This window comes from Oryctolagus cuniculus, chromosome 10 (genome assembly GCF_051225735.1).
Source record: "Oryctolagus cuniculus isolate XC-2025 breed Fujian yellow rabbit chromosome 10, ASM5122573v1, whole genome shotgun sequence".
NCBI classification, from domain to species: Eukaryota; Metazoa; Chordata; class Mammalia; order Lagomorpha; family Leporidae; genus Oryctolagus; species Oryctolagus cuniculus.
Window position 1 is genome coordinate 42515988 of NC_142876.1, and position 27818 is coordinate 42543805.

General features: G+C 45.5%; 1 protein-coding gene across 25 annotated transcripts in view; it reads left to right on the forward strand.

The window, feature by feature from the left end:
• The window catches only part of LOC138842975 (zinc finger and SCAN domain-containing protein 30), a 140390-nt gene that overhangs the window by 59776 nt on the left and 52796 nt on the right, over positions 1–27818 (forward strand). For 2 of the 25 annotated variants that reach the window (XR_016214586.1, XR_016214584.1), the window contains exon 1: positions 17420–17878. The exons of 15 other annotated variants lie outside the window; for them this stretch is intronic. The gene's annotated coding sequence lies outside the window, so the exon portion shown is untranslated. Of the gene's footprint in view, positions 1–16386; positions 17879–27818 lie in introns of those variants that run through there. 8 more of the 25 variants (XR_016214578.1, XR_016214585.1, XR_016214583.1 and 5 more) reach the window with 7 other exon arrangements.

Below are 27818 nucleotides of genomic sequence, written 5' to 3' on the forward strand. Positions count from 1 at the left end.
AATATCTGGAAATTTAATTTAACTAATCTTGGGAGTACATTGTCTCCTACTTGCCTGGATGTGAAAAAGGTAAGTGTGAGGTTATGAGCCTTATTTTATTTTATAAATACAGAACTTTGACAGAGAAACCATTCATACTTTCCTTTTTCTCTTCTCTTTATGTTCCTCCCTTAAGAAGAATCCAAATTCAAGTGAACTTTGAAGGGCAAAGAACAAGCGCTGTAGCATGTGTACACACAGCAGGGGGAGCAGCAAAAGTCTGTAGGAGTTGAAAAAAAGATGCATTAACAATTTTCTTCATTAAAAATTTTTGACATAAAAATTGTGCATATTTATGGGGTACCATGTTACATTTGGATACATGAATACATTGTGTAATGGCCAGTCAGGGTAGATATAGCTGTCTCTTTGAACATTTAACATTTCTTTTTTTCTTTTTTAAAATATTTATTTATTTATTAGAGAGGTAGAGTTACAGAGAGAGAGGGAGAGATAGAGAGAATCTTCCATCTGCTGGTTCACCCCCTAAATGGCCACAGCAGCTGGGGCATGGCCAGGGCAGAGGCAGGAGCTAGGGGCTTCATCTGGGTCTGCTACATGGGTGCAGGGACCCAGCATCCTGGGGCATCTTCCACTACTTTCCTGGCATTAGCATTGAGCTGGATCAGAAGTGGAGCAGCCGGGACTAGAACCAGTACCCATATGGGATGCTGGCATTGCAGGCAGCAGCTTTACCTGCTATGCCACAGTGCCAGCTCCCATTTAACATTTCTTTAAGGTAGAACATCCAATATCCTATCTTCCAATTTTCTTATAGAGAAATATACAGTCCACTAACATTATTTTTAGTTACCTTCATGTGTGATAGAGCCCCAGACATTCTTACTACTAACTAGCTATTACTTAGTAGCCATTCATTAACCTCTCCCCTTTCCCTCCCTCTCCTCTTCCTTCCCAGCTTCTGGTAATGACCATGAAACTTTTGAATTAAGATAAATAAAGAAGATTGATTTATTTATTTGAAAGAGTTACAGCGAAGGAGGGAGAAAGGGAGGGAGGAAAGGAGAGATAGAGAGGTAGAGAGAGAGAGAGAGAGAGGGAGAGAGAGAAATTCCCTCATCCTCTGGTTCACTCCCAAGAGGCTACAACGGCCAGGGCTGAGCCAGGTGGAAGCCAGGAGCCAGGAGATTCATTCAGGTGTCCCAGGTGGATGGCAGGGTCCCAGACACTTCGGCTATCTTCTGCTGTTTTCCCAGGTGCATTAGCAGGGAGTAGCATCAGAAGTGGGGCAGCCAGGACTTGAACCGGCACCTGTACGGGGTGCTGGCATTGCAGGTGGCAGCTTTATGTCCTATGCCACAACACCAGCTTAAGAGATGCATTCTTAAAGCTAAGTTTGGGGGCTGGCACTGTGGCGTAGCGGATAAAGCTGCCGCCTGCTGTGCCGGGATCCCATGTGGGTGCTGGTTCAAGTCCCAGCTGCTCCACTTCTGATCCAGCTCTCTGCTGTGGCCTGGGAAAGCAGTAGACGATGGCCAATTGGGGAGTGAACCAGTGGATGGCAGAAGACCTCTCTCTTTCTTTCTCTCTCTCTCTGCCTCTCCTCTCTCTATTTAACTCTGACTTTCAAATAAGTAAATAAATGATCTTTTGAAAAAAGCTAAGTTTGAATTGGTTACCTGGAATCACAGAAATCAGAGACGAAGAAGGACATTGAGGTTCATGTAATGAAATACCCAATAAAGTAGAACTAAAGGCAGATAAGAAAAGTAACTTCTCTGGTTCACAGAGCTGGCTCTTGTAGGATAGCCTCAAAAGTGAAGCGGCTGCTCCTGGCGTGCCTGTCCTCTGGCAGTTTCAGATTGAGACTTCAAATCTGGCAAATGAGCATTCTGGGCAGTACATGAAGGTAAGCGCAGTCAGTGTGCAGAAGAGGTTTGCTCTCATGTAACTTTTACAAATGGAGCCTTTTGTATTGGTTTTACTTTCAACCCAGTGGTTCTGCTTTAGAGAACATGAACACGTCTGGGAAAAGAGGCAACTGAACATCATGGGAGAATCACCCCAACATTTAGGGCCTGAGGTAGGAGAGTGTATATGGAGGTACACGAGCTGCTGTCTCCTTCTTTGGCCATCCCTGGCTCAGTCCTGCAGGACAGGGGCCTTGTGTGTGTGCATGTAGAGACCTGGGGAGCAGCCCCAGCTCCATATCCCTCCCGATATCGCCAACCACCCCGGATACCCAGGGAATCAGGCCATACAGGTGCAGAGACCAGGCTTGGGACCTACCGGGGAATTCCAGGGAAATGAGACCTGGAGCATGTTCTAGAATGGGCTGCCTCTCCTGTGAAAGATGCCGTGAGAAGAGGGCCCCCAAATGGGGACTGGGGCAAGGTAAAGGGCACGAGGGTGGCCACTGGGTTCTTTATGGCACAAGTGTTGTAATTAGAAAGAGTTGACCTGTTTAATGGTGGAGAAAAGGTTGACTGTGTCCCTGTAATAATAAATATTAAGGGGGCTGGCACTGTGGCGTAACAGGTAAAGCCGCTGCCTGCAGTGCCGGCATCCCTTATGGGCACTGGTTGGAATCCTGGCTGCTCTACTTCCAATCCAGTTCTCTGCTATGATGTGGGAAAGCAGTAGAAGTTGGCCCAAGTCCTTGGACCCCTGCAGCCACATGAGAGATCTGGAAGAAATTCCAGGCTCCTGGCTTTGGATAGTCCCAGCTCCGGCCACTGTGGCCATTTGGGGAGTGAACCAGCAGATGGGAGACCTCTCTCTCTCTTTCTCTCTCTCTCTGTCTGCCTCTGCCTCTCTGTAACTCTGCTTTTTAAATAAATAAATCTTTTTTTTTAACTTTTATTTAGCAAATATAAATTTCCAAAGTACAGCTTATGGATAACAATGGCTTTTTCGCCCCCATAACTTCCCTCACGCCCGCAACTCTCCCAATTCCCGCTCCCTCTCCCATTCCATTCACATCAAGATTCATTTTCAATTATCTATATATACAGAAGATCAATTTAGTGTATATTAAGTAACGATTTCAACAGTTTGCATCCACACAGAACATAAAGTGTAAAATACTGTTTGAGTACTAGTTATAGCATTAATTCACATTGAACAACACATTAAGGACAGAGATCCTACATGAGGAGTAAGTGCACAGTGACTCCTGTTGTTGACTTAACAAATTGACACTTTTTTTTTTTTTTGACAGGCAGAGTGGACAGTGAGAGAGAGAGACAGAGAGAAAGGTCTTCCTTTGCTGTTGGTTCACCCTCCAATGGCCGCTGCGGCTGGTGCACTGCAGCCGGTGCACCGTGCTGATCCGAAGGCAGGAGCCAGGTACTTCTCCTGGTCTCCCATGAGGTGCAGGGCCCAAGCACTTGGGCCATCCTCCACTGCACTCCCTGGCCACAGCAGAGAGCTGGCCTGGAAGAGGGGCAACCGGGGCAGAATCCAGCGCCCCGACCAGGACTAGAACCCGGTGTGCCGGCGCCGCAAGGCAGAGGATTAGCCTAGTGAGCCGCGGCGCCGGCAAATTGACACTCTTGCAAATAAATAAATCTTTAAAAAAAGATTATAAGCCATTAAAATTTAATCTTGAGGCTGGACATAACATAGAAAATGTTGACTATGTCTGATACCCTGTGTGAAATATCCAGGTTGCAAAATTCAATAGACACTATGACTTTAACTACGTAGAACCTCAACAAAAGGAGATCTGCTCCTAGGATTTTGTCCTACTAATGTAATTGGATATTTGCATAAACATTTAAGTACTAGAATCCTTGTTGCAACATTATTTGTAATAGCAAAAATTATAAATAAGTGATTTGGCATTCTATATAGTCTGAGTAATGTGTAGCTGTTAGGAAACAATGAGACAGCCCTACATACCAGTATGAAACCTTTTCTGCAAAACATTTTGCTTAAAAAACAAGACACCTATGATTTCCTGTTGATGTGAAATAAGGAGTTTTATGTGCATGAAAAAATAAGAATATATGGGAATGTTATAGATGATAATTGTCTTAAGGTTACAGGGATATGAGTGATGATTTTTCTGTATTTCACAACATTTTTTAGTATCCTTGTAACTTCACATGGAAAGCTAGGAAAAATGAAGATTTGGGACAAATGAATTGTTAAGCATCCACAATAGGATGTTTCCTAGGCTCTAATATTTTTGTTATTCCTCTCAATTTTATTTTATTTTTTAATTGTATAGTATATCCTCTTTTTTTCCTAAGATTTATTTATTTATTTGAAAGTCAGAGTTACACAGAGAGAGGAGAGGCAGAGAGAGAGAGAGAGAGAGAGAGTCTTCCATCCATTAGTTTACTCCCCAGTTGGCCGCAACAGCTGGAGCTGCACTGATCCAAAGCCAGGAGCCATGAGCTTCTTCTGGGTCTCCCACGTGGGTGCAGGGTCCCAAGGACTTGGGCCATCTTCTACTGCTTTCCCAGGCCACAGCAGAGAGCTGGATGGGAAGTGGAGCAGCTGGGACTAGAACCTGTGCCCATATGGGATGCCGGTGCTTTAGGCCAGGGCCACAGCGCTGGGCCCTCCTCTCAATTTTATAAAAAGTGCTAGAGGAGTATTCTGTTCCTACACTATTGAATTCTAACTCTACTTAAACTTAAGAACATTTAACCAGGTCTCAAGTTTTTATTGCCTCTGTTTTATTTGGAAACAGAGTGCTGTGATTTGGTTTCCATTAATGCAGTCATTATAGCATTGCACATGTCTATGCATTATCATGAAATAATGAAAAAGATTTGGTTTCCAGACTTCATTATTCAGTTGTGTTAAACTCAAGAGAGAAGACTGAATTAGCTGGCGCTGCGGCTCACTAGGCTAAACCTCCACCTAGCGGCGCCGGCACACCGGGTTCTAGTCCCAGTCAGGCGCCGGATTCTTTCCCGGTTGTCCCTCTTCCAGGCCAGCTCTCTGCTGTGGCCCGGGAAGGCAGTGGAGGATGGCCCAAGTGCTTGGGCCCTGCACCCACATGGGAGACCAGGAGGAAGCACCTGGCTCCTGGCTTCAGATCAGTGCGGTGTGCCGGCTGCAGCGCGCCAGCCGTGGCGGCCATTGGAGGGTGAACCAATGGCAAAGGAAGACCTTTCTCTCTGTCTCTCTCTCTCTCACTGTCCACTCAGCCTGTCAAAAAAAAACAAAATCAGATGATTTTTAATCAAAGATACATTATAGAATATTTTACTGTAGTAAATGAATTAGTGATGCTTTATCATATGGAAACCTCGCCTATTCTGTACTTCTGCAATCTATTATATAACAATATGATGATGATAATATTTAGTGTACCCCTAAACACAAAGGATCTTTCTAAATGATTAAAGATAGGATAAGTCACATGATTTCACCTTTAAGCATTTTATTATGTTTTAATTCCTTAAAAATCAGTAATCCAGTTTACTGGGTTCCCTTTTGAGTACAAGTAACTAATCCTATCTATTACTTTTTTTTTTTTTAAGATTTATTTATTTGAAAATCAGTTACAGAGACACAGATCTTGCATCTGCTGGTTCACTTCCCAGATGGCCACAACAGATAGGGCTGGGCCAGGCCAAAGCCAGGAACCAGGAACTCCATCCAGGTCCACAATGTGGGTGGCAGGAGCCCAAGCACTCGGGCCATCTGCTGCTGCTTTCCTAGGCACATTAGCAGGGAGCTGGATGGGAAGTGGGGGCAGCTGAGATTTGAAGAGGTGCCCGTATGGGATGCCGACGTTGCTGGCAGCAGCTTAACCTACTGTTTTACAATACTGACCCCTAATCCTACATATTACTTTATTTTTCAACTATTTAAAATTTATATGAGGTGAACAAATTTAATGTATTTTATATATACAAATTTAGGAGCATAGTGATACTTCTTACCCCACCCTCCCTCCCACTCCATATGACTTTTAACAATAGTGAATATGTATAGAACTTTCTGTTAACCAAGAATACCTGTTTTAAAATAATCATACCAGATAACCAGTACATTCAACATTTCAGTGCCAAATAACTAGTGCACTGAAAATTATTAGGAATATTATAAAAATAGTGCCCATTAGCAAGTGCTTACCAAATGCCAAGCTCTGCATAGTTTTCATCCAGTTTCATTGAAAATTAATTCACACTATGCAAGATGTGTAGTATTATCCTTATTGCACGTATTAAGAAACAGATGGGGCCAGTGTTGTGGCGGGGCAGTGAGGCTGCTGCCTGCGATGCCCATCCCATATGGGCACGGGTTCGAGTCCCAGCTGCTCTACTTCTGATCCAGCTCCCTACTAACGCATCTGGGAGAAGCAGTGGAGGATGACCCAAGTGGTTGGGCCCCTGCTATCCATGTGGGAGACCAAGAGGGAGCTCCTGGCTTCTGGTTTTGGCCTGGCCCAGCCAGACGTTGCGGCCTTCTGGGGAGTGAACCAGTAGACTCTGTCTCTTCCTCTCTCTCTGTAACTCTGACTTTCAAATGGATAAATAAATAAAAAAAAAAAAAAAAGAAAGAAACTCAGAGACATTAAGTAAAATGCTCAACATCACACAAGACATAGTTGACAGAACCTGGACTTGTAGCAATAGTCACTTCAATCCAAAGTTTGGGCTCTTTCTTAACTACCATGCAGTTTTAAACTGCCTTTCAAATGTAGCTTGTATGCATTTTTATTATGCCTTGTGATCAAACCCTTTCTGAATGCTTCTATGTTAGGAAAATGAATTGTGCATTATTATTATACTTGTTGTAATATCAAGTCAGGACCATTTCCGCAAGTGGGAAAACATCCTGGCAGGAGCACAGCACCACCGCATCTCTGAGGTCGAAAGGTTGTACTTTTTTAACATCGTTGTTGAAGACATGGAGATTCACCCATGTAAATGTCTATTGAGTCATTTCCCCAGCTCATGGCCAGAATGCGGTCATGGAAATGGTATGTTTCACTTCAAGGAAGATAAAGCAAAGAATTGGAGTGCTTGCTAGTAATCACCACAGGGAGATGAACTGGCAACATCAGCCTGTGACTGAGAAGGATTCTAATCTGTCAGGGGAGACACCCTGAAGTTGGCAGCTGTCTGCACAGCCGGGTGTGATATGTGCTTTTTTTTTTTGTTTCCTGGGTGAAGGGTCCATAGCATTTGTCAAATTCTCTATGGCACCCTCAACCAAAATCATGTTAAGAATCGGTTCTTCTAAATTTACCTTACAAACGTGATTTTTAAAAATATGATTCAAGACATCGTTGAAGATAATTCATGAATGTGTATTTATGAGTTGTTTTATTTTGGCCACGGTGAACAAAGAGAGCTCTGTGAGCAGCAGTATTGCCCGTTGCTTAAGAGCGGTTTGTTTCAGGAGTCAACACTTGGGTTTGAGTCATTATCCCTGTTCTGTCCATTTTTAACTTCCAAGGCAGGCTGGACTTCCTCTTCTGTGCAGTGGGCATAGTATATGTATCTCATTGGGTCACTCTGGGAATTATATGCAAAAAGTCGAATTGTCTGTATAAAGAAAGTAGAAATGATCTAACTAGCTCAAACATTATGACCCTGGGTCTCACAGGTACTCAGCAAATGATTATAGCCAGAGCTTCATATCCTTTAGATTTTTTTTAAATTTAATTTTAATTTTATTTTTGACAGGCAGAGTGGACACTAAGAAAGAGAGACAGAGAGAAAGGTCTTCCTTTGCTGTTGGTTCACCCTCCAATGGCCGCTGCGGCCGGCGCGCTGCGGCTGGCGCACCGCGCTGATCCGAAGGCAGGAGCCAGGTACTTCTTCTGGTCTCCCATGGGGTGCAGGGCCCAAGCCCTGGGCCATCCTCCACTGCACTCCCTGGCCACAGCAGAGAGCAGGCCTGGAAGAGGGGCAACCGGGACAGAATCCGGCGCCCCGACCGGGACTAGAACCCGGTGTGCTGGCGGCGCCGCAAGGCAGAGGATTAGCCTAGTGAGCCGCGGCGCCGGCTATCCTTTAGTTTTAAACCTAAAACAGTTCAATTAATCCAGCTGGTAGCCAGGATATAGAAAACAACAAAGATTAAATTAGGTGAAGTCAAAGAAATGGCGTTGTCGGCAGAATTGAGGCGGGAAATGTGAAGAGAGGCAGGCAGCTGGAGCAGCTGTGCGGGTCTCCCCGGGAAGCCTTGGTGGAGAGGTGCAGTCTGGTTGAGCGACGGCAGGAAGTCCCCGCCCCTGCCCTGCAGGAGTGGGTCACACGCTGTTCAGGTGCTCCAAGGTTCAGTCAAGTAAATGATTTCTCCAGGGGATGAGCTGGCTGCTTGCAAAGCGTCTTCAGCCGTGCTGGATGTATCCGTCATGCTGAGAGAGACACTGCTTTCTAGTGCAAGGAGGGCCACAGAGAGGAGGTAGAAGTGATAGCTCCGCAGGGGTCCACTCTCCTTATGGCAGCCAACGGCAGGCTCAATCTGACCTCAGGCAGGAGGTCTTCTTCCTTGCAGGTAAGTCTTTCTCAGCCTGCTTCCAAGGAAGGTGTTGGCATAAAAGAAAGAAGTGCTTTTCCAATGAAAATAGGAACTATTCCAAACAGTGACTCAACCGCGAGAAGATATTTTAAATGATCATCATTGATCTTTTAAACTTGAAGACAGGGACCGGCGCTGAGGCGCAGCGAGTTAACGCCTTGGCCTAAAGCGCCAGCATTCCATTTGGGCGCCAGTTCGAGACCTGGCTGCTCCACTTCTGATCCAGCTCTCTGCTATGGCCTGAAAAAGCAGGTAGAAGATGGCCCAAGTCCCCCGCGTGGGAGACCCGGAAGAAGCTCCTGGCTCCTGGCTTTGGATCGGCGCAGCTCCGGCCGTTTCGGCCATCTGGGGAGTGAACCATCAGACAGAAGACCTCTCTCTCTGCCTCTCCTCTCTCTGTGTGTAACTCTGACTTTCAAATAAATAAATCTTTAACAACAACAACAACAACAAAAAAACCCTTGCAGACACTGATATGTATGCATCAGTTATTTTCTTGGTGTAACTATTTATATTCACATTTCTAGCATGGAGCCCCGCACACAGTAGGTCTCCCCGTTTTCTCCTTCTCTGCCCTTCCATACCCTTCCTAGTCAATGGAGATGGTAGTGATTATTAGGGACCCGGTCACAACACCACAATTGTGTTTTCTAATGAATGACAAGACACATTTGCATGACAAAACACCTTTTTGAAAAAACAACAAAAAATGTCCTGCTGTAGGGTCAGGCATTTTCTGTTCTCACAGGACGTGACACTGGAGCATTTTCCCAAATAGAAACAGTGGATTTCTTTTCTCTGCAGTCAAGGCCTAGAAGAGTTTATGGACTTGTCCTTAGGTTTTATGAATGGGCCAGGAAAACACCCACATCCTTTTCCCAGAGGCTTTTTCAGAGAATGAGCTATTTTCTAGTCCTGCTTATGTTCCAAATCCCTGCACAAAGCTCGTAATTTATAATTGCTGATTTGACTGAATGTATAATCTCAATCTTAGAGCAGTTCAAGTTCTTTTTGGCAATGGCAGGGAGTTTCCATGTTCCCAGAGGGAATGTTCAGTTTACTTTCCTCTTTAATTATAGGGGGTGGTGGTTTTAGCCCTGCCACAAGAGGTAAGTTTTGATCAAATGAAGAATCCAGATGGAATGATGGGGTGGTGAGGGGAGAGACAAAGTGATGCCGAGTATTAGGCAAGTGGCAGCTTCCAGTGGAACTTCTGTTCTTAATCCTACCAGAGCAGCACCAACCAGGGCTTGTTGACTTCACTCACACTCACAAGAGATGCATTGCTAGCCTCACACGCTTTTCCATTCCGTACAGCAACAGCGATCATCTTTTTATCCAGATGACCCACAGTTTTATGTTAGAAGAGAGCTTTGGGTTCCTTCCTGCCTCCTTTCTTTATTTATGAACAATAGAAATGCATATGTTACAATTTGGTGTCAGCATATTTGGTATCTGGTGAGGGACACGTTCTGGTTCATGGATGGAACCTTATACCTGTATCCTTGCATGACAGAAGGACCTACATTTTTAATCCTATGGTCATTAATTTTATCTGAAATAGAGAAAATTTCTAGTGTTTTCTCTTGTTTGCTTTTTTTAAAATAGCATATTTTGGTAGTGTAGCACTGTCACACATTGCTTCATAGGGGACACAGTAACATCTAGGCTTAGAGCAAATTGAGAAAAGCATCTGAGAATCTCCAGATACCAAAGTGGATCTGGGATCCTCAGAACTCCCCTATGCTTCCTGTCTGGAAGTCTAACATCGAATCAGAGTCAACCTGGGAATCCAGGCTTAGAGAGCTTGAAGAGTCCGTGGAATGGCTGGTGGGTTTTTTGAAAGTTCTAGAAAATTCTAGCACAATTTAAAACCTCACAGCAGAAGGTGGCAAGCTGTGGCCTCGGTGGTTGGATTGCCTGCATGTGAATTCTAGCGCTGCCACTTACGGGCTGTACAACCTTGGGAAAGTTATTCAATCTTTCTTAGTGAGTTGGTTTTCTCATTTGTAAAATGGAGAAGATAATATTAGTAGAGTTGTTTAGAGGATCAAATAAATTATCTTTAAACAGCTAAATAGGGTATGGCACATAATAACTGTATAGCTTTACAAAGAAAATCCCCGAGAAGGGAGAGATCGATATAATCAAGAGCAGGTGTTGGTAAACTATGACCCATTGGCCAGATCTGGCCCACCATCCTTTTTGCATAAATAAAGTTTTATTGGAACACTGCCATGTCTATTCATGGCTGTTTTCTTGATACAATAGCAGAGTTTTAATATCTGAGACAGAGACTGTATGGTTTCAAAACCTAAAATATTTCCTGTCTGGTCATTTACAGAAAAAGTTTGGAGGCTTTGAATGAGTCTTCATTCTTTTGCATTATTTCCCTTATTCAACAGTAAATGCCTTGGCCACAGATCGAGCCAAAGTGCTTCCAGCTACTCTCTCCCTCCCCAAATGCATGAGAGTCTGTAGGTCATGAAACTCCCATGAAGTAGCACATTGTACCGCAAATGAAGCCGACAGGCTGCCCAATGTCACAGAATGAATTGTGACTGGATCTTTTGTGGTGGTACTGTGGGCCATTGAGACTAATATGAAAATTACCTTCTGAGCATTTATGCAAGATAATTTAATTTTAGAGCTCATAAACAAGATCAGAGTTATGTGGTTTAACAAAAGGTCTACTTATGTGTACACACCCTTGCCAAAAATATGATGAAATCCTGAAACATGGCAGACTTAATGGGCACTTTCAGATTTACATATGGCAAACAGCATTGCCTGGTGTATCTGCTCATAGATATTAGAGGTGCTACAAGAAGGCACTTGGGAAACATTGCCAGTAAGTATGAACATGATCTCCTTCCTTGCTATAGGGCCCCAATCCCAATAAAGACTCTCATATCGAAGTTCTGTTTTTAAAAATGTTACCTTCCACTGCAAACGGACTCAGCTCTCCACAGCAGCCTGCGGTTCACTTGACCCTGTCCTTGTTCACATTGCATGTCCATTTCTCAGGGAACTCCTGTCTTGAGGCTGCTTACAGGCACGTTGTACAGATGCTCCAACAACACAGTGGTAGACAAGAACGCTGGAATTAGGTTAAAAATGAAATTTGATTTGTTTTTCAAGCTTTCCCAGGTCATTTTAAAATTTAAGACAACCTTTTATTTTTTTTCTTTTAACTCAATTGGAAAACACCGATGAAGTTATGCCTATGTGTAAACTGGAAAAGAATTGGTAGGAGATAAAGACTTCAAATCAATTGAAAGTTGCTAAGAGGCGTAGACCACTCAGCAGTGTCCTGAGAATCAAGGGCTTGCTTCATTAGCATTGATGACTGACAGCGACTGCCACCAATGGCCAATGTCATTCAGCGAGTACTTATTTACTTACTGTAAAAGTAATTTATTTATTTTGAGAGAGGGAATGCAGGAGGGAGAGCAAGAGCCCCCATCTGCCAGCCCACTCCCCAAATGTCTGCAAAGGCCAGCACTGGGGCCAGGCTGAAGCCAGTTGCCTGAAACTTAATCAGGGTCTCCCACGTGGGTGGCAGGAACCCAACTAAGCAAGAATTTATTTGGAACAGACTCTGTGCAAAGTATGTGTGGTCATGCTTCTTTATATTGGGTTGGTTGTGTTGCAACTGAAGTTCCAATGCCTGGAAGACTTAAATAAAGATCAGTTCAATAATTTTGGGGCCCCTAAAATAATATCCAGAATATAAGCCATTAATCACTGTAACTATTGTGGGGAGCAACTCGGACTAGACTGTTACTCGAATTAAGACTTATTCTATGCATCTGCTCTCCTACAATATGGCGCTGGGAGAGGAGGAAACAGCTTCTACACAGCTGCCTCCAGTTCAACCAATAAACTGTAGATCCTGCTCCTGATTGGAGGAGAGCAGCGTACTCGGTGTGTGGGTAGCAGAGGTGGGATTGGCGGAAGAGGACTATAAAGGAGGAGAGAGACAACATGCACCAGGAACATCTAAAGGGAACACCTGTGCAGCCCCCGAGAGAGCCGGCTGGCGGTGTGCCGCTCCCCCGCGGAAGTGGGGAAAGTGGCAGGGGGAACCGCCCTTCCACGGAGGTGGGAGGGATGGTAGCCAACCCGGGAAGAACCAGCAGCAAACCCGGGAAGGGCCGAGCAGACAAAAGAACAGCGCAGGGTCCTGTGTCATTCTTCCACGAAGACGGGGAGCGACAACTATGATAGCACCTATGCAAAAATGGTGCTGTCTTATAAGAATTGCATTCTGTATAAAGCCTTGCTTAAAAGGAGTAGACCAAAATATGGTATTTTTTTTTACTTAAAGATTGGCAAAGTTTAAAAATACTTGATAATATGCCACATATTGGGTGCGAGGGGAAATGATGCACTCATACAGTGTTGCTGGAGGTTTAAATTTGACAACATTTTGGGGGCAGTTTGGTGTCATACGTATGCATGTATCCCTTGACTCAGCAATTCTACTTCAAGGAGTTTATTCTAGAATAAACGAGGGACAACTCCTACAGTAAATGCTCACACACATACAAAGTGGAGTAGTACAAGGATAGAGATTACATCGGACAGTGCAGTCCCCTAGAAGTGACAATAACACAGCTGTGGCCCCTTCTGGCTCAGAGGGATGATGAGGTGGAGGGGTCGGCGCTCAGGACTCTGAGGGTGAGAGCTGTGTACACAACACCAACCTTGAGGAGAGCAGTGCACACACTGCTACAGGGGACTCCACAGGGAGGGAGCTGAGGTGTAAGCACCCAGCCTCTGTCTCATTCCTCTCTGTGGTCTGCCCTAGGCCCCATCAGCTGAAACAATGGCAATGCAGAAGGGAAGGCTGCCTGTTGGTTCAGTTTCTGTAGGTCAACTGCCTGGCACGGAGATGAGGGTGGAGAGTGTGTCTGGAAAAGGCCATGGCGAGGTTAGCACACAGACCCAATAGCATTTCTATTCCTACTCATGGCCCTTAGCAAAAACTATTCACTTATCATAAGCTTATCTCCCTCATAGGTAAAATGGAGTTGCTAATCCTAACCTTAAATCTTTTAGATAATTAAATGTACTAATTTATATATAGTTCTTGGTATGATGCTGGACTCATAAAATGACCAATAAACACTAGCTCTTTCATGGTCATCTTCGTCATTATCTCATTTAACCTTATAGAGATCATATTAAAAATTATTGGAAAGGCAGAGAAACAGAGAGGATTAGAGACAGAGAGATCTTCTATCTACTGGCTCACTCCCCCAAGCTGTTGTGGGGTGGGGGCAGGCTGAAGTCAGGATCCAGGAACTCAGTTTAGGTCTCCCATGAGAGTAGCATGGATCCAAGAACTTGAACTTTCATCTGCCTCCCTGGATGCACATCAGCAGGAAGCTGGACTTGAACCCAGGCACCCAGACATGGGTCTCAGCAGTATCTCAATTTCTGTGCCAAACACCTGCCCCCAAAGATCCTATTTTTGAGGCATGCTTGCTCTGGTGCTAACCTGGAAAGGGCCAATGGATTCAAAGATTCCTTAGTTGCTGATTTGGCCTCTCACAGAGAGGAAGCAGAGTCACACACTGTCACTAGGCCCGACACTGTCCCCAGTCAGCTTGATCTTGGAAGCCCCAGTTTGATTCCTACCGAAGGTCCGACTATGACAGCCCCAACACAAAGTGTTTGCTTTTTTTTCACTTTACACAAACATATTGTCTAAGGTGATAATGTTAGGATCTTATTTCCAAGAAATTACTGCTGAAAAGTCCACAAGACACAAAATCCACCATATCTGGAAAAAGGCCGATGACTTTTAACATGTTAATTGCCAGGATCCTTGAATGGTTTCTGAAACACCATGTGAGAACATTTTCTTGAGCCTAACTCTGAACAATTCATTTTATTTTTATTTGGAAGTGTGGTGCTCTAAACATGCCACTGGAAAAATCATTTGTGTATCTCCTAATAAAATACAAAATGAGGAGAACTTGGAATTTCATAGAATGGGAAACCATTGACTTCTCAGCAGTGTATATGGCTTAATTTACTGTGGAAGGAAAATGTGGAAGCATAAGTATCTTCATAATTGTGATTTCTGGAGCTGTGGCTAATTTTTTATAAAAAGATTTACTTATTTATTTGCAGTCAGAGTTGAGTTACAGATAGAGAGAGAGAGAGAGATCTTTCATCTACTGATTCATTCCCTAAGTGGCTGCAATGGCCAGGGCTGGGCCAGGCCGAAGTGAGGAGCCAGGAGCTTCATCTGGGTCTCCCAGGTGGGTCGCAGAGGCCCTACTACTTGGACCATCTGCTGCTTTCCCATGCCATTAGCAGGGAGCTAGATTAGAAGTGGAGCAGCTGGGACTTGAACCAGTGCCCAAATGGGATGCCAGCATTGCAAGTCAGTGGCTTCACTTGCTGTGCCATAATGCCAGCCCCCAAGTTGTGGTTAATTTGAAAACAGCCATCTACCACAACTTCCATTTGGGAACACATAAGTCTAGGTACATCGTGTTGAACTCCTTCTTCTACACGTCCTCAATTTTTTCATCAAAAGCATTAGGCCTATGCTACATGTTTCCTTCCAATTTGATTTTCCCTTCTCATAATAAGAAAATTACCCCTGGGGCTGGCCAATAGAAGATCTCCCTCTCTGTCTTTCCTTTCTCTCACTCTGACTTTCAAATAAATGAACAGATCTTTAAAAAAAAAATGAAAATTATCCCCACTGCAATTTGCTCAAGGTAACCGGCCAAGTTAGATACTTTCTTCCTGTGTTTGGAGTCACGTGCATCACTGCCATTTCTGCTATGTTAACCTGTTCGTGGTTGTCAGAGAGGCAGTCAGTCCAGAGTCTCAGCTCTGGTCTGGCGACACCTTCTGACTTCAGCCAGTGTGACAGGTGCAAGGAAGTGCCAGCTACAAGGTCGTTTTATTCTAAAGAGCAAACTCAATTGCACTGGAGGAACAGAGGCTTTCACAGGTGAGAGTAAGGCATTCTGACGACCACAGATTCTTTCTGGAACAGAGTGTAACCTAGAGAAATAGACTAATACGTCCCAAAGAAGAACGTTAGAATTTCTGTGTGTCTGTGAGGCATTGATTCCATGCTATCGAATGGGGTTCTGTCCAGAACGTTTTCTGTTTCTAGAATAATTTAGAATGAGCACTTCAGTGTTGCCCATCTTCACATTAAGGGAAAACCAGCCGTGACCTCTCCATTGGGAGCAGCATTTGCAACTTTCCCCTGTGTGGTGATCACAGCAGCTGTGATCCATTCCATTGTGATGCGGCTATTTTCTGCCGCAAACATACGGGGGACTTTGCCTGTGGGCAGAGGTTGATGATGGATTTGGAGAGCACAAAGCACAGTGTTCAGAGGACTGTGAAGGGAATGGATCGGCCACAATGTTTTCAAATTAGTTCTCAGTGCAGTGATATTGAGATCTCTTTATGCTGACTGCATGATCTTTTCATTGCTCCTTCCTTGGATTCCTAATTCTGGAGGAGGGGCAAGGGGGACTTTTGCCAGATCTCCTGGGGTTGCACAGGGCCAGTTGGCAGAACGGAGGTGACATTTAAACTGGGGTTCAGAAGCTGCAGGGGAGCCACCCTACGTGGGGCTTTACATCAGGTTTCTGGGGCTATTTGCTCTCCTTGCATCTGAGCTGTCTCCTATCAGAGGCTGCAAATGTATGTTCTTGTTATATACCCTACACTTCTATGGAACAACATCTCAGGCCTCTCCTCACTCTCTTAGACCACCCAAAGCTGTCTATAGAGTGCTGCATTCAGGCCCCTCTGGTTAATGTGCATCCATGGCATCTGCTTTGGGAAGGGGAATCTTTCAGTTTACATTATTATTTTTTAAAATTTTGTAGAGTATTAGTTATCTCATTTATTAGTACTGTCTAAAAGATACACCACCCACCTTCCTTTTCCGGCTGAAACAGTTAATGTCAGAAGGAGGTAAGGAAGAAAACAGCGGTTAGCTCTCCAAGTGTGCTTGGCTACTGCAAATTTCTTTTTCTAAGCACTCAAAGCACTCTCAATTCTTGCCATAGTTTGAATAGGCTGTGGTCCCTGAACTCACATTGGTGTTGAAAGGATGGAAACTTAATTCAGTTATGGTGATTTGAGGGGGGCCTCGTGGGAGGTCCTGAGGTCACGGTGGTGGTGGGGCGCATGGTGGTTCTCCCGAGAGGGTTGGTTATAGAAGCAGAGTGCGTCCTAGCAACCCTCTGCTTGTGCTCCCAGCTACCATCCTCTGACCTCACCAGATGGCTAAACCAGTGGGTTCTGCCTGACCTTGGACTTGAACCTTTAAAAGAGTGAGCTCAAACAAACCCTCTTTCATAAACAACTTGTAATAGGTATTTCATTGTGATAACAAAAAGCCACCTCACAGGCTGCTGTCAGACAAGTGGAGTCATTACTGCAACCACACCTGCAGATCTGCAGGGGCCTTTGCAACTATTTACTGGGAAAGTCTGGGAGTGTTTGGAGGGGGCAGGCTGGGGAAAGCTTAGAATGATCTTAGTGGGCACTATGAGCGATTCCGATCAGGATTTAGAAGACTGCAATACTGAAATAAGTGTGGTAAAGGCCACACTGATGAGCTGTCAGTGGAAGCGAGGTCTACTGCGGATTGGGCTAAGGTCACCCTTGCCACACCGTGGTAGAGCCCCGTGGCAGAGCCTGGCTGCGTTGGGTCCCTGTCCGGAGACTGTGGGGTGGGGGGCTGAACTACAGGAGGGGCACCTGTTTGTTTGGCAGAGGAGATTTCAAGGCAGCGGAGCGTTCAGGCTGCAGCGTGGGCACGCTGGCTGCTGTTAGTTTTAGAGCGGGACCCAGAGCAGAAGGAGCAGCGCAGAGAGATTTGGAAAATGTGCAGCCTGGCGGGAGAAGGAGCTTGTTTGGGACCGGAAAGAGAGAGAGAGCGCCAGATGAGAGGGGGCCACGTGGAAACAGCAAAACGAAGGGAGAAAGACCCCAGGCATGGCAGGCAGAGCTGCCCCAGGCTGCCTGGCAGCCAGAGGCCAGGCAGGCTGCAGGTGCACCCTGAACGCCAGGGCGCCCTCGGGATGCCTTTCCCTGCACTCAGCCAGCGAAGCGCTCTGGGCTGCAGCGGGGGTCCAAGCAGGCCCAGGTTCGGCTCGTGCTGCCGGCGGGCCGTGGCATCCATGCCCACCTGAGGCTGGTTTCACAGGTGTGAGGAATACAAGAGTCTCGGGGTTGCAGCCGCTTCCACCGAGATTTTCAAAGGAAAGTCTGGGAGGCCGGAGTTGCGCTGCGGGGTTGGAGTGCAGACGGGGCGATGCCTCGGGAGCTCCGGGAGCGACGCCACGGTGGAGGCCACGGGAGGGTAGACGCCAGCAAGGTGAGACGCCTTCCAGGCTCAGGGATTACGTGGCGGGAGGTGGCCGGTTGGTGGTTCTTAGTGGCAGGACGTTGAATAATGGCAGAGTGGGTGAGTTGTGTTCACTGGTTTTTATCCTCCTGTTACTTTTCCTGAGGAACTGCCTATCCATAAAGTTTACTTTAGTGGATCAGCATACGGCTGATTTTTTTTTTTTTTTTTTTTTTGGACAGGCAGAGTGGACAGTGAGAGAGAGAGACAGAGAGAAAGGTCTTCCTTTGCTGTTGGTTCACCCTCCAATGGCCGCCGCGGCCGGCGCACCACACTGATCCGATGGCAGGAGCCTGGTACTTCTCCTGGTCTCCCATGGGGTGCAGGGCCCGTCCAAGCACTTGGGCCATCCTCCACTGCACTCCCTGGCCACAGCAGAGAGCTGGCCTGGAAGAGGGGCAACCGGGACAGAATCCGGCACCCCGACCGGGACTAGAACCCAGTGTGCCGGCGCCGCAAGGCAGAGGATTAGCCTAGTGAGCCGCAGCGCCGGCCATGGCTGATTTTTTAAAAAGGTTTATGTATTTATTTGAAAGGCAGGGTTAAGAGAGGTGAGAGAGAGAGATCTTCCATCTGCTGGTTCACCCCTCAATGGTCACAATCGCTGGAGCTGAGCCAGGAGCTTCTTCCGGATCTCCCAAGCAGGTGCAGGGGCCCAAGGACTTTGGCCATCTTCCACTGCTTTCCCAGGACATAGCAGAGAGTGGGATCAGAAATAGAGCAGCAGGGACTCGAACCAGTGCCCGTATGGGATGCTGGCACTTCAGGCCACAGATTTACCTGCTACACCACAGCGCCTGCCCCTGGCTGATTTTTAAAACTTTGTTTTTATTTGAAAGACAAGAGGGAGAAAGATGAGGTGAGAGGTGAGGGGAGGAAGAAGTAGGAGAGAAAACTCATCCATTGATTTGCTTTCCAAATACCCTCAGCAACTGGGCTGCGCTGGGCCAGGCCAAAACCAGGAGCCTGGAACTCTATCTGGGTCTCCCATGTGGGTGCAGGGACGCATGCGCTGTTGCCTCTCAAGGTGTGCATTAGCAGGAAGCTGGAATCAGGAACTCATTAGGGCTGGGACTTGACCTCCCATGTGGGATGCAGGTGGCCCAAGTGGCGGCTGAACTGCTGCACCACGGCACACACCCCTGGCTGATGTTTTAATTCAATTTTTGTGTGGATTAGGCTGTATTGCTTTGATGTAAGTGGGCACTCACTAGGAATTTAATGTCAGTTCTTATTTAATTAACCTAACTGAAACCAACCTGAAACTTCTCTTGAAGCAGAAGCAGTAGCTACAAAAGACTAAGTTAGTAAATCCCTGCCTGAATAACATATGTACAATTTGACAATACAAAAAATATTTTTACTAAATTAAAAATTAAATTAAAATTTTTACTAAATATCCCTCTACACCTCCATAGGATTTTAATATCTGCTTTGTTTTTTGAAAAAGGCACCTACTGAGTCTGGAAGAAAACTTGATTTCAGCTGCAGGTTTAGTAGGGCTCCGCCATTGTTTGCTGTCACAGGTGTGCTTTTTAAAGTTCTTGGAAAGGAGAGGAAAAAAAAAAAAAAAAAAAAAGAGCGCACCGGTCCCCCAGTGAGTGTCGCTGTTGACAGAAGGTGCAAGGGGCGTTAGCTCGCTGGGAGGGGCGCGGGCGGGTTTAGGGTGCGCTGGGAGAGCTCCCCCGCTTGCTCAGTGGTGAGGATGGAGTGGATTCCCGCCCACAGCGTGGCGGGTCCAGGGCGGGAGCAGCGCCACCTGCAACAGCAGCCTGCGGTCTGCAGCACCGGAGACGGTTCTGGAACAGCCTCACGTTTCGGTGCCGTGCGCCTCGTGTCCGAGCATTGTGTCCTGTAGGGATTCAATTTGCGTTCCTCGGAGCTTAATCTTCATGGTGAGGCGTCTGTTTGCGCACGGATGCTTTGGGTTTATTGTCCTGCTGGTGCAGAATGGATCACTCGGAGCTGCGGATGGCGTTCGTGTCAGGAACGGCAGGGAAAGCCCACAGGGCAGGACGTGGAACCGGTTTATGGAATAACTGGAAGGCCGCGTCTGCCTTCTCTGTTGTTCATCTCACCGCACTCTGTCTCCTCTGATTCTTTTGTCGTGTTCTACACCCCTCTAAGCCTTGTCTGTCACCATCTCCAGACCAGGTTTTACCTCAACGTCCATTTTTTTATTTTTTATTTTTTTATTTATTTACTTTTTTTTTAATTTTTTTTTTGACAGGCAGAGTGGACAGTGAGAGAGAGAGACAGAGAGAAAGGTCTTCCTTTGCCGTTGGTTCACCTTCCAATGGCCGTCGCGGCCGGCGCGCTGCGGCCGGCGCACCGCGCTGATCCGATGGCAGGAGCCAGGAGCCAGGTGCTTTTTCCTGGTCTCCCATGGGGTCAACGTCCATTTTATGCTCTCTTCTCCACACCCCCAATCATCTGCAGTCTCGTTATTTTTTTGAGTTACCAGTAGTTACCAATTCTCCCCCATCTCATGGAGAACTCGCTCACACTCAGCTCCTACCCAGCTACTGTCTCCAGTGTACTTGCTGTTTCTTTGTAATAGTTCCTGAATTTAATGTTCCCGGTTTTAAGTCTATCTGGGATTATAAGAAAGAGAAATGAGCTCCAAGCTTATAGGCTACGTCCTAAGAAGATGTTTTGGGATAGGGGATAGTATTCTAAGTCTCTTGGTCTATTGCATTGTGAAGACTTTGGAAAAGAGGGAGTATATGAATCCAAAATACTTGTCAAATTTGCGCTGCAAGTACTGTAAATATCAATTCTAGTTAAGGATGAATTAGACCTGCCTCACCAGGACTTTTTTTTTTCTTTTAAAGATTTATTTGAAAGTCAGTTACGCAGAGAGCGAGCGAGCAGGAGCGAGCGGGAGCTTCCACCCACTGGTTCACTCCCCAGTTGGCTGCAATGGCTGGAGCTGCACTGATCAGGAGCCAGGAGCTTCTCTCTGGTCTCCCACACGGGTACAGGGGCCCGAAGGACTTGTGCCATCTTCTACTGCTTTCCCAGGCCATAGCAGAGAGCTGGATGGGAAATGAAGCAGCCAGGACTAGAACCGGTGTGTGGGGAGCAACTTGGACTAGACTAAGTTACTGGAATTAAGACTTATTCTATGCATCTGCTCTCCCACAATATGGCACTGGGAGAGGAGTAAACAACTTTTACACAGCTGCCTCCAGTTCGACCAGTAACCTGCAGGAGCTGATCATGCTCCTGATTGGAGGAGAGCAGCATACTCGGCGTGTGGGTAGCAGAGTTGGGATTGGTGGAAGAGGACTATAAAGGAGGAGAGAGACAACATGCACCAGGAACATCTATCTGAAGGAACATCTAAGAGGAACATCCGAGCAGCCCCCGAGAGAGCCGGCCGGCGGTGTGCCACTCCCCCGCGGAAGTGGGGAAAGTGGCAGGGGGAACTGCCCTTCCACGGAGGTGGAAGGACGGCGGCCAACCGGGGAAGAACCAGCAGCAAACCCGGGGAGGGCCGAGCAGACGAAAGAACAGCGCAGGGTCCTGTGTCGTTCCTCCATGAAGAGGGGGAGCGACATAATGGTGCCGTGACTCGGATAGGAAACCTAGGCAGGGTCTAGTGTCGTTCCTCCGTGAAGAGGGGGAGGGACACCGGTGGCCATATGCCAGCACTGCAGGCAGTGGCTTTACCCGCTACATCACAGTGCCGGCCCCTCACCAGGACTTTTAACTTGGGTATATGCTAAGTGAAGCACATGGAAGAGTTCGATTTTGGGGAGGCAGCACAATATTATGGGAAAAACAGGGATTTTTGAACCAAACATGTGAATTTGAATTGCAGTTGTGCCTCTAATTAGCCCTGTAATATGGGCAAATTATTGCCATCATTTTTGATTGATCATTAAATGCTTCAAGCTCACAGAAGTACATCGTGGAACATTTCTATATTCACCATTTAGCTTAGTCAAACCTTATCCTTTGGCCATATTAATATCAGATCTTGCCGGCGCCACGGCTCACTAGGCTAATCCTCCACCTTGCCAGCACACCGGGTTCTAGTCCTGGTCGGGGTGCCAGATTCTGTCCCGGTTGCCCCTCTTCCAGGCCAGCTCTCTGCTGTGGCCAGGGAGTGCAGTGGAGGATGGCCCAAATCCTTGGGCCCTGCACCCCATGGGAGACCAGGATAAGTACCTGGCTCCTGCCATCAGATCAGCGCGGTGCGCCGGCCGCCACGGCCATTGGAGGGTGAACCAACGGCAAAAGGAAGACTTTTCTCTCTGTCTCTCACTGTCCACTCTGCCTGTCAAAAAAAAAAAAATCAGATCTCTTTGTTAATGATTAAAATATTATAGCAGTGACTTGGACTGTTGTGGTTTGAAGTTTGTTCAGTTGTGAAATGGGTCCCATCAAATCTATGTCCCCGGGTCATGAGAATTAGAATGCAGCATCTAAAGCTTCTGCCCTATGGCAAGTGCTTTCCGGGACCTGGTTCCTCTCTCCCCGTGTGGAACATCTCAAGTAAATCATTGTCGTGGCCTGTTGGACACCATATGAATTAAAACCCACAATTTGGGGCTGGCGCTGTGGCACAGCAGGTTAAAGCCCTGGCCTGAAATTCTAGAATCCCATATGGGCGCCAGTTTGAGTCCTGGCTGCTCCTCTTCCAATCCAGCTCTCTGCTATGGCCTGGGAAAGCAGTAGAAGATGGCCCAAGTCCTTGGGCCCTGCACCCATGTGGGAGATCCAGAAGAAGCTCCTGGCTCCTGGCTTCAGATCGGCGCAGCTCCATCCATTGCAGCCATCTGGGGAGTGAACCAATGGACGGAAGACCTCTCTCTCTGTCTCTACCTCTCTCTATACCTCTTTGAAATAGCTAAAATAAATCTTTAAAAACCTACAATTTTTCTGGTGACAAGTAACTTCTGATTCTTTATAAAAAAACTAAAGATGCTTTTCCTACCACAGACTTAAAAGCCAAATTTTAATCTTTTCTGAAACTGAGGGTTTTAATGGTTAAATTTTGACAGACATTTGAATTTTCCAATTCCTCATTAAATTGCATTTTGCAAACAGCATTTTCTAGTCACTTTACTATTTGATTGTAAAAATATTCAAAAGGTGCTTTTCCTGGCACATGAGGGTTGGAACAGCAAGTATGCTTGCCAGATGTTGAGAGGGGAAGCATTTCCTTTGGTAGCTTGCTGTGCTGTAGCAGCAGCTGCCCTAAAGTAAGCTGTTGGCCAGGCAGACAACAGAAGTGTGTAGCCAGCGGGCAGAGAGTGGCACACCGGGGTGGGGGGACTGCCAGAGACTCTGGGAGAATCACTGCTGAGAACATGCCATGTGTCTCATGAATATGCATGATCAGTGTAGTCTTGTCAGGCATCATAGTAAGTGCCCACTAGGTGCCAGGCACTAGTCTGTGTGTCTGGGGTATATGTGTAAACTGACAAAAATCACTTTGGTTTGTGGAGCTTAGATTTGAGGGTGTTGAGGACAAGAAGTAAGGAAAAATGGAAAGAGTTCCAGTATGTTAGAAGGCAGTAGGTGGGGACGGTGCTGTGGCATAGCGGGTAAAGCCGCCACTTGCAGTGCTGCCATCCCATATGGGTGCCAGTTCGAGTCCCAGCTGCTCCACTTTCCATCCAGTTCTCTGCTGTGGCCTGGAAAAGCAGTGGAAGATGGCCCAAGTCCTTGGGCCCCTGCACCCACGTGGGACACCTGGAAGAAGCTCCTGGCTTCAGATCGGCACAGCTCTGGCTGTTGTGGCCAATTCAGGAGTGAACCAAGGGATGGAAGACCTCTCTCTCTGCCTCTCCTCCTTTCTCTGTGTAACCCTTACTTACAAGTAAATACATAATTTTTTTTTAAAAGACAGACAGCAGTAGGTACCGTGGAGGGGAGAAAGTGGGAAGGGTTCATTTGGAAGAGCTGGGTGCCTTGCAGTGGTGCATTAATTCTGTTATTCATTGATTGGCTTTGTTGAATCAGGAGGTGGACATGCTCTAGGATCTGAAGTTACTTAGGCTCATGGGACAGCATGTCTGGGTGGGTGTGATTGACGTGGACCACAGGGAGAGGGGCCGGGGAGGATTTCTGGGTGGTGATAAGGCATGGGAATCTGCAGGATGTGCCTGGAAGCGGGGAACAGTTGAGGTAGGGTGGGCAGAGCCGGGGTCCTGCTGGTCCAGCTGGGCAGACATGGTTCTGCTATGTGGAGGCAGGGGGTGTGAGAGCACCGTGGTGGTTTGGGGCTTGCGGGTGAGCTGGGCTGATGCGTGTGGGACTCTGAAGGCCATCGACAGATGAGTCCACAGGTCTGGAGAAGCCCTGGGGGGCGGTGAGGGGTTCCTGGGTGAGCTATCCACAGTGTGTCGTGCTCGTGGGCTGCCCCATGTGGGAGCAGGATGATCATAGAGGCAGGAGGCAGAGCGGTCACACAGACTGCCTGATGCTTTGACATGGGCTAGCTATGGGTTCCTGTCTCTTTTACTGGTTCCCTTCCCATAGTCTTATACCACAGCCTTTAAGATTAGTTTCTGAGGGGGAACTTAAAGACCCTATTGAAGAACTCAGGCAGATCAGCTTTATGGCCAGCTATACTCAGAACCTCAGCATGGATTTAAAGCCTTATTCCATTGATCCATTTGCCTATTTTTACAAAAAGACTACACTGTCTTAATTACTATAACCTTGCAATCTGATATCCTTTCTTTGTTCTTTGTAAAAAAGCTTTTATGTGTGTTCTGTTGGTGGTGTTAGTTTAGGTCATGTGTAGTTCATTTGGAATTTAGAATCAATCTATCCATGTCTACAAAAGGTAAGTTGGAGTTTTGATGAATCTTAGATCATTTTTGGCAAAGTTTGTCTTAGCACTATTCGTTTTTAATTTTTTTAAAATTTTTATTTATTTATTTGAAAGGTAGAGTTACACAGAGTAGTAGAGAAAGAGAGAAAGGTCCTCCATTTGCTGGTTCACTCCCCAAATGGTTGCTTGAGCTGGGCCAATCCGAAATCAGGAGCCAGGAGCTTCTTCTGGGTCTCCCACATGGATGCAGGGGCTCAAGCACTTGGACCATCTTCCACTGCTTTCCCAGGCCATAGTAGAGAGCTGGATCAGAAGTGGGGCAGCCAGGACATAAACCAGTGCCCATATGGGATGCTGGTGTCACAGGTAGAGGCTTAGCCTACTATGCCATGGCACTGGTCCCAGCACTATTAGTTTTTTGATCCATAAAACTGTGTATATTTCCACTTTGGTGTTAATGTTTTCAGCAATGTTTCTAGTGTCAGTGTATTTATTGTGCACATTTTTGTCAGATTTATTGTATGATGCTATTTTTAATGACACTTTTACTTCAATTTCCAGTTATACACTACTAGTATTTAGAAATAGAACAGAATTTGAATACTGGTTATATCCTCTAACCTTGTTAAACCCACTCATTCTCTCCCTTTAAAAAAATTTTTTTTAGATTGCTCTGCCTTGAAAAATCATGCCATGTGAATAAAGACCGTTTCACTATTTCCTTTCTAATGTAGGTAGCTTCCATTCCTTTTGTTAACTTTTGAACTGGCCAGAATCTTCTGTACAATATTGAATAGAAATGATGGAGTGGAAAGAAACCTTCTGAAGTTTTTCAGTTTCATGATCAAGTATGCTATTATAGCAGTAGGGCTTTTGGATATGCCCTTTAGCAGGTTGAGAAAGGTCCCTTTTGTTCCTAGTATGCTGAAATCTTTTTTTAAGACCAGGAATGAATGTTAGATTTTGTAAAAATTTTTTCCTACCTCTATTGGGATGATCATATGGCTTTTATTTTTTGGTTCATTACTATGGTGAATTATAGTGATTGCTTTTGCATATTAAACCAACCTTGTGTTCTGGGATAATTTCCACTTGATCATAATGTATTATACTTTTAATATATTATTGGATTTTATGTACTAACTACTTAAAAGAATTTTTGTATGTCATTTCATGATTATTCTATATTTTTTTCCAGTGTCCCACTCTGGTTTTTGTATCAGGATAACAGTGGACTCATAGAATGAGATAGAAAGTATTTCTTTCTCTTCAATTTTATGGAAGTTATAACTGATTTTTTTCTCATCACATTGGTAGAATGTATTGGTGAGGACGTGGGTTTAAAGGGTATTAGGAACTCAAATTCATTTTCTTTAGTAGTTGACAGCTACTTCGATTATCTATTTTTAAAAAGATTTATTTATCTGAAAGAATGAGAGGGTGAGAACAAGAGTGAGATCTTCTGCTGATTCATATCCCAAATGGCTATAATTGCAGGGGCTGGGTCGGGCAGAAGCCAGCAGCCTGAAGCCTGGAACTCCATCCGTGTCTCCCATGTTGGTTGCAGGGAACCAACTACTAGGGCCATCTTCCACTGCTCTCCCAGAAGCAATAGCAGGGTGCTGTACTGAAAGCAGAGCACCTGGGACTTGAACTAGTGCTCTGCTATGGGATGCTGGCATCTCAGGCCACAGCTTAACCTGCAGTGCTACTCTAGCCCATATCTATTTTTTGTTGAATGAGCTTTATAAGTTGTATCCTTAAGGAGTAAGTTTATTTCATCTAAGATTTGAATTTTTGACATAAAGTGGTTCATAATATTCCCTTATAATCTCTTAAATGTGAGTAGACGCTGTGGTAATGTTCCTTCTCTCACTCCTGATACTGATCATTTGATTCTCCCGTTTTTTTTTTTTTTTCTAATCAGCCTGTCTAGATAAATTTTACTGAGCTTCTCAAAGGACCATGTTTTGGTTTCATCCATTTTTTCTATTGTTATTCCATTTCACGTTTTGTTATTCCAACTCTGATCTTATTATCTAATTTCAGCTGGTTGTAGTTGAATTTGTTCTTCTAATTTAAGGTGGACACTGAGGTCACTCATTTGAGACCTTTCTTCTTTTCTCTTACAGGCGGTTAGAGATTTATAGTTCTCCCTAAGCTCTGCTCTAGTAGGTCTCGTGATTGGGTTCTACACTCATTCCCTCCCCTTGCACCTTAGCCTGCAAGTTCTATCCAGTCTGTAAGCTGGGCTGATGGCAGGGCTCGCCTCTTTGATTTCCCACCTCTCAGAAATCACTGCCCTTCCTCCCCTGATAGACAGTGCCTTGAGGACCATTGATCTGTCTGGCGGCAGATGTTGTTTTTGCAGGTAGGAAGCTAAATCTGGTTCCTGTTACTCCATCATTTTTAGAGGTTTATACTTCTTTTTAATTTTAAATATTTTTTTTACTTATATAAGGTGAATAAATTTCGTGTATTTCATATATACAAATTTAGGAACATAGTGAAACTTCCCACTCTACCCTACCTCTTGCCCACACTGCCACTCTCCCTCCTCCTCCCATTTAAAAATTTTTTACAATGACATACTTTCAGTTTATTTTGTCATCATAAGATTAACCCTCCACTAAGTAAAGAATTCAATAAAAAGTAAAAACACTGTTCAACAGTCCATTTAGCTAATAGATTCTACATTTTTTTTGTGCTCTGTTATCACAGATCAGAGAACACATATGGTGTTTGTCTTTTTGAGACTGGCTTATTTCACTAAGTATAACTGTTTCCAGTTATGTCCATTTTGTTATGAAAGACAGGATTTCATTCTTTATGGGGGAGTGATATTCCATAGTGTATATATATACCACATTTTCTTTATCCAGTCATAGGTTGATGGGCATCTGGGTTGATTCCATATCTTAGCTATTGTAATTGAGCTGCAATAAACATGGGGGTACAGATAATTCTTCCATATGCTAATTTCAGTTCATCTGGGTAAATTCCCAGGAGTGGGATATCTGAGTCATATGGTAGATCTATTTTCAGCTTTCTGAGGAATCTCCATACTGTCTTCCACAATGGCTGTACTAGTTTACATTCTCACCGACAATGAATTGG